At 52.9% G+C, this 16,832-nt stretch overlaps 1 long non-coding RNA gene and 1 pseudogene across 1 annotated transcript; one reads left to right on the top strand and one right to left on the bottom strand.

Moving 5' to 3' along the window:
- The window catches only part of LOC142908249 (splicing regulator ARVCF-like), a 71,865-nt pseudogene that overhangs the window by 17,635 nt on the left and 37,398 nt on the right, over positions 1–16,832 (top strand).
- Positions 14,395–15,885, bottom strand: LOC142908251 (uncharacterized). The gene is made up of 3 exons (XR_012931661.1): positions 15,629–15,885; positions 15,371–15,464; positions 14,395–14,466 (listed from the first exon to the last, which is right to left on the bottom strand). It is a non-coding gene; the product is annotated as an uncharacterized LOC142908251 (long non-coding RNA).

Consider the following 16,832-nt stretch of genomic DNA (forward strand, 5'->3'; position numbering starts at 1 on the left):
CCCTTCACTCACCACCACCACTCGCTCACCACTCACCACTCACTCACCACCACCACCACTCGCTCACCCTTCACTCACCACCACCACTCGCTCACCACCACTCGCCACCACCACTCATCACCACCACTCACCACCACCAGTCGCTCACCACCATCACTCACCACCACCACTCACCACCACCACTCGCTCACCACCACCACTCGCTCACCGCTCACCACCACTCACCACTCACTCACCCCCCGTGCTCGCCACCGGTCTCATTAGCCTGCTGCACTCACCGCCAGGTCACCAGCAGGTCACCAGCAGGTCACGACCAGGTCACGACCAGGTCACCAGCAGGTCACTAGCAGGTCACCAGCAGGTCACCAGCAGGTCACCAGCAGGTCACCAGCAGGTCACCAGCAGGTCACGACCAGGTCACGACCAGGTCACCAGCAGGTCACCAGCAGGTCACCAGCAGGTCACCAGCAGGTCACCAGCAGGTCACCAGCAGGTCACCAGCAGGTCACGACCAGGTCACGACCAGGTCACCAGCAGGTCACTAGCAGGTCACCAGCAGGTCACCAGCAGGTCACCAGCAGGTCACGACTAGTTCACGACCAGGTCACGACCAGGTCACCACCAGGTCACCACCAGGTCACCACCAGGTCACCACCAGGTCACCAGCAGATCACCACCCCCAGGGATGCTCTGGAACCTGTCGTGGTGACCCCAGAGATGACCCCAGTGATGACCCCAGTGATGACCCCGGTGGTGACCCCAGTGATGACCCCAGAGATGACCTCAGTGATGACCCCAGTGATGACCCCGGTGGTGACCCCAGTGATGACCTCAGTGATGACCTCGGTGATGACCCCAGTGATGACCCCGGTGGTGCCCCCGGTGATGACCTCAGTGATGACCCCAGTGATGACCCCAGTGATGACCCCGGTGGTGCCCCCGGTGATGACCTCAGCGATGACCCCCACCCAGGGACGCTCTGGAACCTGTCGTGATGACCCCAGAGGTGACCCCAGAGGTGACCCCGGTGGTGACCCCAGAGATGACCTCAGTGATGACCTCAGTGATGACCTCAGTAATGACCCCCACCCAGGGATGCTCTGGAACCTGTCGTGGTGACCCCAGAGGTGACCTCAGTGATGACCCCGGTGGTGACCCCAGAGGTGACCCCGGTGGTGACCCCGGTGGTGACCCCAGTGATGACCCCAGTGATGACCCCAGTGATGACCCCAGTGATGACCTCAGTGATGACCTCAGTGGTGACCCCCACCCAGGCACGCTCTGGAACCTGTCGTGATGACCCCAGAGGTGACCCCAGAGGTTACCCCCGGTGGTGACCCCAGAGGTGACCCCGGTGGTGACCCCAGAGGTGACCCCGGTGGTGACCCCAGAGATGACCCTGGAGATGACCTCAGTGGTGACCCCCACCCAGGCATGCTCTGGAACCTGTCGTGATGACCCCAGAGGTGACCCCAGAGGTGACCCCAGAGATGACCTCGGTGATGACCCCAGAGATGACCTCAGTGATGACCTCAGTGGTGACCCCCACCCAGGCACGCTCTGGAACCTGTCGTGGTGACCCCAGAGATGACCTCGGTGATGACCTCAGAGATGACCCCGGTGGTGACCCCGGTGATGACCTCAGTGGTGACCCCAGAGATGACCTCAGTGATGACCTCAGTGATGACCTCAGTGGTGACCCCCACCCAGGCACGCTCTGGAACCTGTCGTGGTGACCCCAGAGGTGACCCCAGAGGTGACCCCGGTGGTGACCCCAGAGATGACCTCAGTGGTGACCTCAGTGGTGACCCCCACCCAGGCACGCTCTGGAACCTGTCGTGGTGACCCCGGTGGTGACCCCAGTGGTGACCCCGGTGGTGACCCCAGAGGTGACCCCGGTGGTGACCCCAGAGATGACCTCAGTGATGACCTCAGTGATGACCCCCACCCAGGCACGCTCTGGAACCTGTCGTGATGACCCCAGTGATGACCCCAGAGGTGACCCCGGTGATGACCTCAGTGGTGACCCCAGAGATGACCTCAGTGATGACCTCAGTGGTGACCTCAGTGGTGACCCCCACCCAGGCACGCTCTGGAACCTGTCGTCCCACGAGCCGCTGAAGAAGGCGCTGGTGGAGCGTGGTCTGGGCGTGCTGGTGGAGCGTGTGGTCGGGCCTGAGAGCGGCTGGCACGCCAGCCCCGGCGCCTCGCAGCCCTCGCCAACCTCGCCCTCCAACGCCTTCCGCAACACCACCGGGTGCCTCAGGTACGCCACACACACACACACGCACACACACAAACACACACGCAGACACACACACACACGCAGACACACACACTCAGACTCGCACACGCAGACACACACAAACACACGCGCAGATACACACACACAGATACACACACACGCAGACACACACACACAGACACACACACAGACAACAACAACAACCGCCATTCGCCACTAAGTGGCGGTGACGTCACCACGACGCTTGTGCCAGGCCATGCACCTTGAGGCTATCACGTGAAGTGTCGAACGCCCGCTGGCAGGAGGTCACGGGGCAGACCCAGGTGCCACGGGTCGACTGACCGAGATGACTGGCTGATGCACCACCTGTGCCCCCTACTCTGCCAACCTGCTGTGCTTTAGCCACCCGGCGCTCCGCTCGTTGTTGTGAGCGTCGCTCCTCCGCCCTCCGTTGTTGTTGGAGGGCGACTGCCTCCAACTGCCCAGTAGCGTCCTTCACGAGCCTCCTCCACAGAGGCCGATCTTGACACCGCTGGTACCGGTCATCGGCAAGTCCACTCAGCTCCACGTCCTCCTGTACCACGTCACTCCATCTCTTCTCTAGCCCGTGCCGCGCCCGTTTAGCCCCCTCGATCCGGTTGAACAAAAGCTGTTTCGGCATGCTGTGGCTGGGCATGCGGGCTACGTGACCCAGCCAACGCAGCCTTGCCTGCCGGAGGAGCTCACCGATGGGACTTTGTCCAGATCTTTCGAGGATTTGTGAGCTCCTCACACAATCCAGTCTGGTTAAACCCAGGATGGATCGTAGGCAGGCCAGCCTAAATGTTTCTAACCGGCGAAGATGTTCCATTAGGGGGGTCCACGTTTCACAAGCGTAGAGAAGGGAGGGAATGACCGTGGCCGAGAAGACCTGAAGCTTAGTGCGGATCGACAGACCAGGTAGCTTCCACACAGCATTACGCAACCGATGAAAAGATATTGTCGCTCGACTGATTCGGAGTGAAACCTCTGCTGTTAAACTGGAGCTGGTCATAAGCACACTGCCCAGGTATGGGAAACTCTCCACTCTCTCCACAACTGCCCCATCACCGATTGGGAGTTGTGGGGGTGGAGTGTCCGATGGTACAAAATACCCAAGGCAGGTGCTTAGTTTTGGTGGGGCTGATGGTAAGGCCCCACCTCTTAGTGGCACGCTCCAGTCTCAGCAGCAGCGCCTCCAACTCCTCCTCTGAATGAGCAGCTATTACCAAATCATCGGCATACATAACGTGGTTGAGCAATAGCGAGCCATCCCTTGACCGCACCCGGGCATCGATCAGCCTCCCATTATATCTGTACCAAATGGAGATTCCCCCGGTACAGCTATTGAAGGCTTCACGAACTACGTGGTCAAAATAGATGTTAAATAATGTGGGAGCCAGAGGACATCCCTGTCGCACCCCAAGGTGTACAGGAATGGCTCTGACTCCCGGCCACGTAGTTTTACCCGGGCCCGCTCACCATCATGAAGGTTTTTAATGATCGTGAGCAGAGGGTCAGGTACTCCAAAAGCACGAAGAACAACCCAGAGCCCAGGCCTACTGATGGTATCATAGGCCTTGACCAGGTCAATAAAGCAGAGATGTAGGTCTTGCTGGAATTCCCTACACCTCTGCTGTAGCAGACGGACAGAAAATATGGCATCTGTGCAGGACCACCCTTTCCTGGAAAGGGCACACACACACACGCAGACACACACACGCAGACACACGCAGACACACACACGCACACGCAGCCACACACGCAGCTGCGCACGCAGACACACAAAGACACACACGCAGCCAGACACAGACACACAGACACACACACACAGACACACACATACACACACACAACAACAACAACAACAACAACCGCCATTCGCCACTAAGTGGCGGTGACGTCACCACGACGCTTGTGCCAGGCTATGTGCACCCTGAGGCCACGTGAAGTGTCGAACGCCCGCTGGCAGGAGGTCACGGGGCAGACCCAGGTGCCATGGGTCGACTGACTGAGATGACTGGCTGATGCACCACCTGTGCCCCCTACTGTGCCAACCTGCTGTGCTTTAGCCACCCGGCGCTCCGCTCGCTGTTGTGAGCGTCGCTCCTCCGCCCTCCGTTGTTGTTGGAGGGCGACTGCCTCCAACTGCCCAGTAGCGTCCTTCACGAGCCTCCTCCACAGAGGCCGATCTTGACACCGCTGGTACCAGTCATCGGCAAGTCCACTCAGCTCCACGTCCTCCTGTACCACATCACTCCATCTCTTCTCTAGCCCGTGCCGCGCCCACTTAGCCCCCTCAATCCGGCCAAACAAAAGCTGTTTCGGCATGCGGTGGCTGGGCATGCGGGCTACATGACCCAGCCATCGCAGCCTTGCCTGCCGGAGGAGCTCACCGATGGGACCCTGCCCAGATCTTTCAAGGATTTGTGAGCTCCTCACACAATCCAGTCTGGTTAAACCCAGGATGGATCGTAGGCAGGCCAGCCTAAATGTTTCTAACCGGCGAAGATGTTCCATTAGGGGGGTCCACGTTTCGCAGACATACACACACAGACACACACACAGCCACGCACGCAGACACACACGCAGCTGCGCACGCAGACACACGCAGACACACGCAGCCAGACACAGACACACACGCAGACACACACACACAGCCACACACAGACACACACCCACACACACACAAGCAGCCACACACACACAGACATACACACACACACAGACACACACACACAGACACACACGCAGCCACACACACAGCCACACACACAGCCACACACGCAGCCACACACAGCCACACACACAGCCACACACGCACACACAGACACACACACACAGCCACACACAGCCACACACACACACAGCCACACACACAGCCACACACGCAGCCAGGTGTACACGCGGCCACTCACGGCCGTTGCGTGAACGTTGCGTGAACGTTGCGTGTGGACGTTGCGTGTGAACGTTGCGTGTGAACGTTGCGTGTGGACGTTGCGTGTGAACGTTGCGTGTGAACGTTGCGTGTGAACGTTGCGTGTGAACGTTGCGTGTGAACGTTGCGTGTGAACGTTGCGTGTGAACGTTGCGTGTGAACGTTGCGTGTGAACGTTGCGTGAACGTTGCGTGTGAACGTTGCGTGTGAACGTTGCGTGTGAACGTTGCGTGTGGACGTTGCGTGTGAACGTTGCGTGTGAACGTTGCGTGTGAACGTTGCGTGTGAACGTTGCGTGAACGTTGCGTGTGAACGTTGCGTGTGAACGTTGCGTGTGAACGTTGCGTGTGAACGTTGCGTGTGAACGTTGCGTGTGAACGTTGCGTGTGAACGTTGCGTGTGAACGTTGCGTGTGAACGTTGCGTGTGAACGTTGCGTGTGAACGTTGCGTGAACGTTGCGTGTGAACGTTGCGTGTGAACGTTGCGTGAACGTTGCGTGTGAACGTTGCGTGAACGTTGCGTGTGAACGTTGCGTGAACGTTGCGTGTGAACGTTGCGTGTGGACGTTGCGTGTGAACGTCGCGTGTGAACGTTGCGTGAACGTTGCGTGTGAACGTTGCGTGTGAACGTTGCGTGAACGTTGCGTGTGAACGTTGCGTGTGAACGTTGCGTGTGAACGTTGCGTGTGAACGTTGCGTGTGAACGTTGCGTGTGAACGTTGCGTGTGAACGTTGCGTGAACGTTGCGTGTGAACGTTGCGTGTGAACGTTGCGTGTGAACGTTGCGTGTGAACGTTGCGTGTGAACGTTGCGTGTGAACGTTGCGTGTGAACGTTGCGTGTGAACGTTGCGTGTGAACGTTGCGTGTGAACGTTGCGTGTGAACGTTGCGTGTGAACGTTGCGTGTGAACGTTGCGTGAACGTTGCGTGTGAACGTTGCGTGAACGTTGCGTGTGGACGTTGCGTGAACGTTGCGTGAACGTTGCGTGTGAACGTTGCGTGTGGACGTTGCGTGAACGTTGCGTGTGAACGTTGCGTGAACGTTGCGTGAACGTTGCGTGTGAACGTTGCGTGTGAACGTTGCGTGTGAACGTTGCGTGAACGTTGCGTGTGAACGTTGCGTGTGAACGTTGCGTGTGAACGTTGCGTGTGAACGTTGCGTGAACGTTGCGTGTGGACGTTGCGTGTGAACGTTGCGTGTGAACGTTGCGTGTGAACGTTGCGTGTGAACGTTGCGTGTGAACGTTGCGTGTGAACGTTGCGTGTGAACGTTGCGTGTGAACGTTGCGTGTGAACGTTGCGTGTGAACGTTGCGTGTGAACGTTGCGTGTGAACGTTGCGTGTGAACGTTGCGTGTGAACGTTGCGTGTGAACGTTGCGTGAACGTTGCGTGTGAACGTTGCGTGTGAACGTTGCGTGTGAACGTTGCGTGTGGACGTTGCGTGTGAACGTTGCGTGAACGTTGCGTGTGAACGTTGCGTGTGAACGTTGCGTGTGAACGTTGCGTGTGAACGTTGCGTGAACGTTGCGTGTGGACGTTGCGTGAACGTTGCGTGTGGACGTTGCGTGTGGACGTTGCGTGAACGTTGCGTGTGAACGTTGCGTGTGAACGTTGCGTGTGAACGTTGCGTGTGAACGTTGCGTGTGAACGTTGCGTGTGGACGTTGCGTGTGGACGTTGCGTGAACGTTGCGTGTGAACGTTGCGTGTGAACGTTGCGTGTGAACGTTGCGTGTGAACGTTGCGTGTGGACGTTGCGTGTGGACGTTGCGTGTGGACGTTGCGTGAACGTTGCGTGAACGTTGCGTGTGGACGTTGCGTGAACGTTGCAGGAACGTTGCGTGTGAACGTTGCGTGTGAACGTTGCGTGAACGTTGCGTGTGGACGTTGCGTGTGAACGTTGCGTGTGGACGTTGCGCGTGGACGTTGCGTGAACGTTGCGTGTGGACGTTGCGCGTGAACGTTGCGTGAACGTTGCGTGAACGTTGCGTGTGAACGTTGCGTGTGAACGTTGCGTGTGAACGTTGCGTGTGGACGTTGCGTGAACGTTGCGTGAACGTTGCGTGTGAACGTTGCGTGTGAACGTTGCGTGTGGACGTTGCGTGAACGTTGCGTGTGAACGTTGCGTGTGAACGTTGCGTGTGAACGTTGCGTGAACGTTGCGTGAACGTTGCGTGTGAACGTTGCGTGAACGTTGCGTGTGAACGTTGCGTGTGAACGTTGCGTGAACGTTGCGTGAACGTTGCGTGTGAACGTTGCGTGAACGTTGCGTGTGAACGTTGCGCGTGAACGTTGCGCGTGAACGTTGCGTGTGAACGTTGCGTGTGAACGTTGCGTGTGAACGTTGCGTGTGAACGTTGCGTGAACGTTGCAGGAACGTTGCGTGTGAACGTTGCGTGAACGTTGCGTGTGGACGTTGCGTGAACGTTGCGTGTGAACGTTGCGTGAACGTTGCGTGAACGTCGCGTGTGGACGTTGCGTGAACGTTGCAGGAACGTCAGCTCGGCCGGGGCGGACGTGCGGTTGCGCATGCGTCAGTGCGAGGGGCTGGTGGACTCCCTGCTCCACTTTGTCTGCTCGGCACTTGAGGACCACAACACGGACACCAAGGTGGTGACCACAACCACCACCACCACAACCACCACCACCACAACCGCCACCACAACCATCACCACCATCACCACAACCACCACCACCACAACCGCCACAACCATCACCACCACCACAACCACCACCACCATCACAACCATCACCACCACCACAACCACCACCACCACGACAACCACCACCACCATCACCACCACCACCGTGGTGTACTTGCAGGCTGTAGAGAACAGTGTGTGTGTGTGTGTACGCTGTACTTGCAGGCTGTAGAGAACAGTGTGTGTGTGTGTACTTGCAGGCTGTAGACAACAGTGTGTGTGTGTGTACTTGCAGGCTGTAGAGAACAGTGTGTGTGTGTACGCTGTATACAACAGTGTGTGTGTGTGTGTACGCTGTACTTACAGGCTGTAGAGAACAGTGTGTGTGTGTGTGTACTTGCAGGCTGTAGACAACAGTGTGTGTGTGTGTACTTGCAGGCTGTAGAGAACAGTGTGTGTGTGTACGCTGTATACAACAGTGTGTACGCTGTATTTACAGGCTGTAGAGAACAGTGTGTGTGTGTATTTACAGGCTGTAGAGAACAGTGTGTGTGTGTATTTGCAGGCTGTAGAGAACAGTGTGTGTGTGTACTTACAGGCTGTAGACAACAGTGTGTGTGTGTGTACTTACAGGCTGTAGACAACAGTGTGTGTGTGTGTACTTGCAGGCTGTAGAGAACAGTGTGTGTGTGTGTATTTACAGGCTGTAGAGAACAGTGTGTGTGTGTGTACGCTGTACTTGCAGGCTGTAGAGAACAGTGTGTGTGTGTACTTGCAGGCTGTAGAGAACAGTGTGTGTGTGTGTGTGTACTTGCAGGCTGTATACAACAGTGTGTGTGTGTGTGTACTTGCAGGCTGTAGAGAACAGTGTGTGTGTGTGTACTTACAGGCTGTATACAACAGTGTGTGTGTATTTGTAGGCTGTAGAGAACAGTGTGTGTATGCTGTATTTGTAGGCTGTAGAGAACAGTGTGTGTGTGTATGCTGTATTTGCAGGCTGTAGAGAACAGTGTGTGTGTGTGTGTGTACTTACAGGCTGTAGAGAACAGTGTGTGTGTACTTACAGGCTGTAGAGAACAGTGTGTGTGTATTTACAGGCTGTAGAGAACAGTGTGTGTGTGTATTTGTAGGCTGTAGAGAACAGTGTGTGTGTGTGTACGCTGTAGACAACAGTGTGTTTGTGTGTGTGTACTTACAGGCTGTAGACAACAGTGTGTTTGTGTGTGTGTGTACTTACAGGCTGTAGACAACAGTGTGTGTGTGTGTATTTGCAGGCTGTAGAGAACAGTGTGTGTGTGTACGCTGTATACAACAGTGTGTGTGTGTACTTACAGGCTGTAGACAACAGTGTGTGTGTACACGCTGTACTTACAGGCTGTAGAGAACAGTGTGTGTGTGTATTTGCAGGCTGTAGAGAACAGTGTGTGTGTACGCTGTATACAACAGTGTGTGTGTGTACACGCTGTATTTGTAGGCTGTAGAGAACAGTGTGTGTGTGTGTACTTGCAGGCTGTAGACAACAGTGTGTGTGTGTACGCTGTATACAACAGTGTGTACGCTGTATTTGTAGGCTGTAGACAACAGTGTGTGTGTGTATTTACAGGCTGTAGAGAACAGTGTGTGTGTGTGTATTTGTAGGCTGTAGAGAACAGTGTGTGTGTGTATTTACAGGCTGTATACAACTGTGTGTGTGTGTGTATTTGTAGGCTGTAGAGAACAGTGTGTGTGTGTATACACGCTGTATTTGTAGGCTGTAGACAACAGTGTGTGTACGCTGTACTTGTAGGCTGTAGAGAACAGTGTGTGTATGCTGTATTTGTAGGCTGTAGAGAACAGTGTGTGTGTGTGTACGCTGTATTTGTAGGCTGTAGAGAACAGTGTGTGTGTGTATTTGTAGGCTGTAGACAACAGTGTGTGTGTGTACGCTGTAGACAACAGTGTGTACACGCTGTACTTACAGGCTGTAGAGAACAGTGTGTGTGTGTGTATTTGCAGGCTGTAGAGAACAGTGTGTGTGTGTATTTGTAGGCTGTAGAGAACAGTGTGTGTACGCTGTATACAACATTGTGTGTGTGTATTTGCAGGCTGTATACAACATTGTGTGTGTGTATTTGTAGGCTGTAGACAACAGTGTGTACACGCTGTATTTGTAGGCTGTAGAGAACAGTGTGTGTGTGTATGCTGTATTTGCAGGCTGTAGAGAACAGTGTGTGTGTGTATTTGCAGGCTGTAGAGAACAGTGTGTGTGTACACTGTAGAGAACATTGTGTGTGTGTGTACACGCTGTACTTACAGGCTGTAGAGAACAGTGTGTGTGTGTACACGCTGTATTTGCAGGCTGTAGACAACAGTGTGTTTGTGTGTGTGTGTATGCTGTATTTGCAGGCTGTAGAGAACAGTGTGTGTACACTGTAGAGAACATTGTGTGTGTGTGTACACGCTGTACTTACAGGCTGTAGAGAACAGTGTGTGTGTGTACACGCTGTATTTGCAGGCTGTAGAGAACAGTGTGTTTGTGTGTGTGTGTACACGCTGTACTTACAGGCTGTAGAGAACAGTGTGTGTGTGTGCTGTATTTGTAGGCTGTAGACAACAGTGTGTTTGTGTGTGTGTGTACGCTGTATTTGTAGGCTGTAGAGAACAGTGTGTGTGTACGCTGTATTTGCAGGCTGTAGAGAACAGTGTGTGTGTACGCTGTATTTGTAGGCTGTAGAGAACAGTGTGTGTGTACGCTGTATTTGTAGGCTGTAGAGAACAGTGTGTGTGTACTTACAGGCTGTAGAGAACAGTGTGTGTACACGCTGTATTTGTAGGCTGTAGAGAACAGTGTTTGTGTATTTGCAGGCTGTATACAACATTGTGTGTGTGTGTACACGCTGTATTTGTAGGCTGTAGAGAACAGTGTGTGTACGCTGTATTTGTAGGCTGTAGAGAACAGTGTGTGTGTGTACACGCTGTAGAGAACAGTGTGTGTGTACACGCTGTATTTGTAGGCTGTAGAGAACAGTGTGTGTACTTACAGGCTGTAGAGAACAGTGTGTGTACGCTGTATTTGTAGGCTGTAGAGAACAGTGTGTGTGTGTACACGCTGTAGATAACAGTGTGTGTGTACACGCTGTATTTGTAGGCTGTAGAGAACAGTGTGTGTACTTACAGGCTGTAGAGAACAGTGTGTGTACGCTGTATTTGTAGGCTGTAGAGAACAGTGTGTTTGTGTGTGTGTACTTACAGGCTGTAGAGAACAGTGTGTTTGTGTGTGTGTGTGTACACGCTGTACTTACAGGCTGTAGAGAACAGTGTGGGTGTTTGTGTGTGTGTACTTACAGGCTGTAGAGAACAGTGTGTGTGTGTACATGCTGTATTTGCAGGCTGTAGAGAACAGTGTGTGTGTTTGTGTGTGTGTACTTACAGGCTGTAGAGAACAGTGTGTGTGTGTACACGCTGTATTTGTAGGCTGTAGAGAACAGTGTGTGTACTTACAGGCTGTAGAGAACAGTGTGTGTACGCTGTATTTGTAGGCTGTAGAGAACAGTGTGTTTGTGTGTGTGTACTTACAGGCTGTAGAGAACAGTGTGTTTGTGTGTGTGTGTGTACACGCTGTACTTACAGGCTGTAGAGAACAGTGTGGGTGTTTGTGTGTGTGTACTTACAGGCTGTAGAGAACAGTGTGTGTGTGTACATGCTGTATTTGCAGGCTGTAGAGAACAGTGTGTGTGTTTGTGTGTGTGTACTTACAGGCTGTAGAGAACAGTGTGTGTGTGTACACGCTGTATTTGCAGGCTGTAGAGAACAGTGTGTGTGTTTGTGTGTGTGTACTTACAGGCTGTAGAGAACAGTGTGTGTGTGTACACGCTGTATTTGCAGGCTGTAGAGAACAGTGTGTGTGTGTACACGCTGTACTTACAGGCTGTAGAGAACAGTGTGTGTGTTTGTGTGTGTGTACTTACAGGCTGTAGAGAACAGTGTGTGTGTGTACACGCTGTATTTGCAGGCTGTAGAGAACAGTGTGTGTGTGTACATGCTGTATTTGCAGGCTGTAGAGAACAGTGTGTGTGTGTGTGTACTTACAGGCTGTAGAGAACAGTGTGTGTGTACTTACAGGCTGTAGAGAACAGTGTGTGTGTGTGTACACGCTGTACTTACAGGCTGTAGAGAACAGTGTGTGTGTGTGTGTACTTACAGGCTGTAGAGAACAGTGTGTGTGTGTGTGTACTTACAGGCTGTAGAGAACAGTGTTTGTGTGTGTGTACTTACAGGCTGTAGAGAACAGTGTGTGTGTGTACACGCTGTACTTACAGGCTGTAGAGAACAGTGTTTGTGTGTGTGTACTTACAGGCTGTAGAGAACAGTGTGTGTGTGTACACGCTGTACTTACAGGCTGTAGAGAACAGTGTTTGTGTGTGTGTACTTACAGGCTGTAGAGAACAGTGTGTGTGTGTACACGCTGTACTTACAGGCTGTAGAGAACAGTGTGTGCATCCTCCGCAACCTGAGCTGCGACATTTTCCGCGACGTCCCTGCGGGAGCGGCCGTGGCCCAGGGGGCCTCCTCCTCCTCACCGCGTCGGCGCGGCGCTGAGACTCGCTGCTTCGCCAAGCGGGACAAAGGTGGACTACCTCGCTGCTGCAGAACCACACCTACAGAACCACACCTACAGAACCACACCTACAGAACCACACCTGCAGAACCACACCTACAGAACCACACCTACAGAACCACACCTACAGAACCACACCTACAGAACCACACCGCCCATATAGAACCACACCTACAGAACCACACCTACAGAACCACACCTGCAGAACCACACCACCCATATAGAACCACCCATACAGAACCACACCTATAGAACCACACCTACAGAACCACACCTACAGAACCACACCTACAGAACCACACCTACAGAACCACACAGCCCATATAGAACCACACCTACAGAACCACACCTACAGAACCACACCTACAGAACCACACAGCCCATACAGAACCACACCTACAGAACCACACCTACAGAACCACACAGCCCATACAAAACCACACCTACAGAACCACACCTACATAACCACACATCCCATACAGAACCACACCTACAGAACCACACCTACAGAACCACACCTACATAACCACACATCCCATACAGAACCACACCTACAGAACCACACCTACAGAACCACACCTACAGAACCATACCTACAGAACCACACCTACAGAACCACACCTACAGAACCACACCGCCCATATAGAACCACACCTACAGAACCACACCTACAGAACCACACAGCCCATACAGAACCACACCTACAGAACCACACCTACAGAACCACACCTACAGAACCACACCTACATAACCACACATCCCATACAGAACCACACCTACAGAACCACACCTACAGAACCACACCTACAGAACCATACCTACAGAACCATACCTACAGAACCACACCTACAGAACCACACCTACAGAACCACACCTACAGAACCACACCTACAGAACCACACCTACAGAACCATACCTACAGAACCACACCTACAGAACCACACCTACAGAACCACACAGCCCATACAGAACCACACCTGCAGAACCACACCTACAGAACCACACCTACAGAACCACACAGCCCATACAGAACCACACCTACAGAACCACACCTACAGAACCACACCTACAGAACCACACCGCCCATATAGAACCACACCTACAGAACCACACGTACAGAACCACACCTACAGAACCACACCTACAGAGCCACACCTACAGAACCACACCGCCCATATAGAACCACACCTACAGAACCACACGTACAGAACCACACCTACAGAACCACACGTACAGAACCACACCTACAGAACCACACCTACAGAGCCACACCTACAGAACCACACCGCCCATATAGAACCACACCTACAGAACCACACGTACAGAACCACACCTACAGAACCACACCTACAGAACCACACCTACAGAACCACACCGCCCATATAGAACCACACCTACAGAACCACACCTACAGAACCACACCTGCAGAACCACACCACCCATATAGAACCACCCATACAGAACCACACCTATAGAACCACACCTACAGAACCACACCTACAGAACCACACCTACAGAACCACACCTACAGAACCACACAGCCCATATAGAACCACACCTACAGAACCACACCTACAGAACCACACCTACAGAACCACACAGCCCATACAGAACCACACCTACAGAACCACACCTACAGAACCACACAGCCCATACAAAACCACACCTACAGAACCACACCTACATAACCACACATCCCATACAGAACCACACCTACAGAACCACACCTACAGAACCACACCTACATAACCACACATCCCATACAGAACCACACCTACAGAACCACACCTACAGAACCACACCTACAGAACCACACCTACAGAACCATACCTACAGAACCACACCTACAGAACCACACCTACAGAACCACACCGCCCATATAGAACCACACCTACAGAACCACACCTACAGAACCACACAGCCCATACAGAACCACACCTACAGAACCACACCTACAGAACCACACCTACAGAACCACACCTACATAACCACACATCCCATACAGAACCACACCTACAGAACCACACCTACAGAACCACACCTACAGAACCATACCTACAGAACCATACCTACAGAACCACACCTACAGAACCACACCTACAGAACCACACCTACAGAACCACACCTACAGAACCACACCTACAGAACCATACCTACAGAACCACACCTACAGAACCACACCTACAGAACCACACAGCCCATACAGAACCACACCTGCAGAACCACACCTACAGAACCACACCTACAGAACCACACAGCCCATACAGAACCACACCTACAGAACCACACCTACAGAACCACACCTACAGAACCACACCGCCCATATAGAACCACACCTACAGAACCACACGTACAGAACCACACCTACAGAACCACACCTACAGAGCCACACCTACAGAACCACACCGCCCATATAGAACCACACCTACAGAACCACACGTACAGAACCACACCTACAGAACCACACGTACAGAACCACACCTACAGAACCACACCTACAGAGCCACACCTACAGAACCACACCGCCCATATAGAACCACACCTACAGAACCACACGTACAGAACCACACCTACAGAACCACACCTACAGAACCACACCTACAGAACCACACCGCCCATATAGAACCACACCTACAGAACCACACGTACAGAACCACACCTGCAGAACCACACCTACAGAACCACACAGCCCATACAGAACCACACCTACAGAACCACACCTACAGAACCACACCTGCAGAACCACACCACCCATATAGAACCACCCATACAGAACCACACCTATAGAACCACACCTACAGAACCACACCTACAGAACCACACCTACAGAACCACACCTACAGAACCACACAGCCCATATAGAACCACACCTACAGAACCACACCTACAGAACCACACCTACAGAACCACACAGCCCATACAAAACCACACCTACAGAACCACACCTACATAACCACACATCCCATACAGAACCACACCTACAGAACCACACCTACATAACCACACATCCCATACAGAACCACACCTACAGAACCACACCTACAGAACCACACCTACAGAACCATACCTACAGAACCACACCTACAGAACCACACCTACAGAACCACACCGCCCATATAGAACCACACCTACAGAACCACACCTACAGAACCACACAGCCCATACAGAACCACACCTACAGAACCACACCTACAGAACCACACCTACAGAACCACACCTACATAACCACACATCCCATACAGAACCACACCTACAGAACCACACCTACAGAACCATACCTACAGAACCATACCTACAGAACCACACCTACAGAACCACACCTACAGAACCACACCTACAGAACCACACCTACAGAACCACACCTACAGAACCATACCTACAGAACCACACCTACAGAACCACACCTACAGAACCACACAGCCCATACAGAACCACACCTGCAGAACCACACCTACAGAACCACACCTACAGAACCACACAGCCCATACAGAACCACACCTACAGAACCACACCTACAGAACCACACCTACAGAACCACACCGCCCATATAGAACCACACCTACAGAACCACACGTACAGAACCACACCTACAGAACCACACCTACAGAGCCACACCTACAGAACCACACCGCCCATATAGAACCACACCTACAGAACCACACGTACAGAACCACACCTACAGAACCACACGTACAGAACCACACCTACAGAACCACACCTACAGAGCCACACCTACAGAACCACACCGCCCATATAGAACCACACCTACAGAACCACACGTACAGAACCACACCTACAGAACCACACCTACAGAACCACACCTACAGAACCACACCGCCCATATAGAACCACACCTACAGAACCACACGTACAGAACCACACCTGCAGAACCACACCTACAGAACCACACAGCCCATACAGAACCACACCTACAGAACCACACCTACAGAACCACACCTGCAGAACCACACCACCCATATAGAACCACCCATACAGAACCACACCTATAGAACCACACCTACAGAACCACACCTACAGAACCACACCTACAGAACCACACAGCCCATATAGAACCACACCTACAGAACCACACCTACAGAACCACACCTACAGAACCACACAGCCCATACAGAACCACACCTACAGAACCACACCTACAGAACCACACAGCCCATACAAAACCACACCTACAGAACCACACCTACATAACCACACATCCCATACAGAACCACACCTACAGAACCACACCTACAGAACCACACCTACATAACCACACATCCCATACAGAACCACACCTACAGAACCACACCTACAGAACCATACCTACAGAACCACACCTACAGAACCACACCTACAGAACCACACCGCCCATATAGAACCACACCTACAGAAC

This window comes from Petromyzon marinus, assembly GCF_048934315.1.
Source record: "Petromyzon marinus isolate PM22_M1 ecotype Great Lakes invasive population chromosome 77 unlocalized genomic scaffold, UKy_Petmar_22M1.pri1.0 chr77_unloc.4, whole genome shotgun sequence".
In the NCBI taxonomy this organism is placed as follows: domain Eukaryota; kingdom Metazoa; phylum Chordata; class Hyperoartia; order Petromyzontiformes; family Petromyzontidae; genus Petromyzon; species Petromyzon marinus.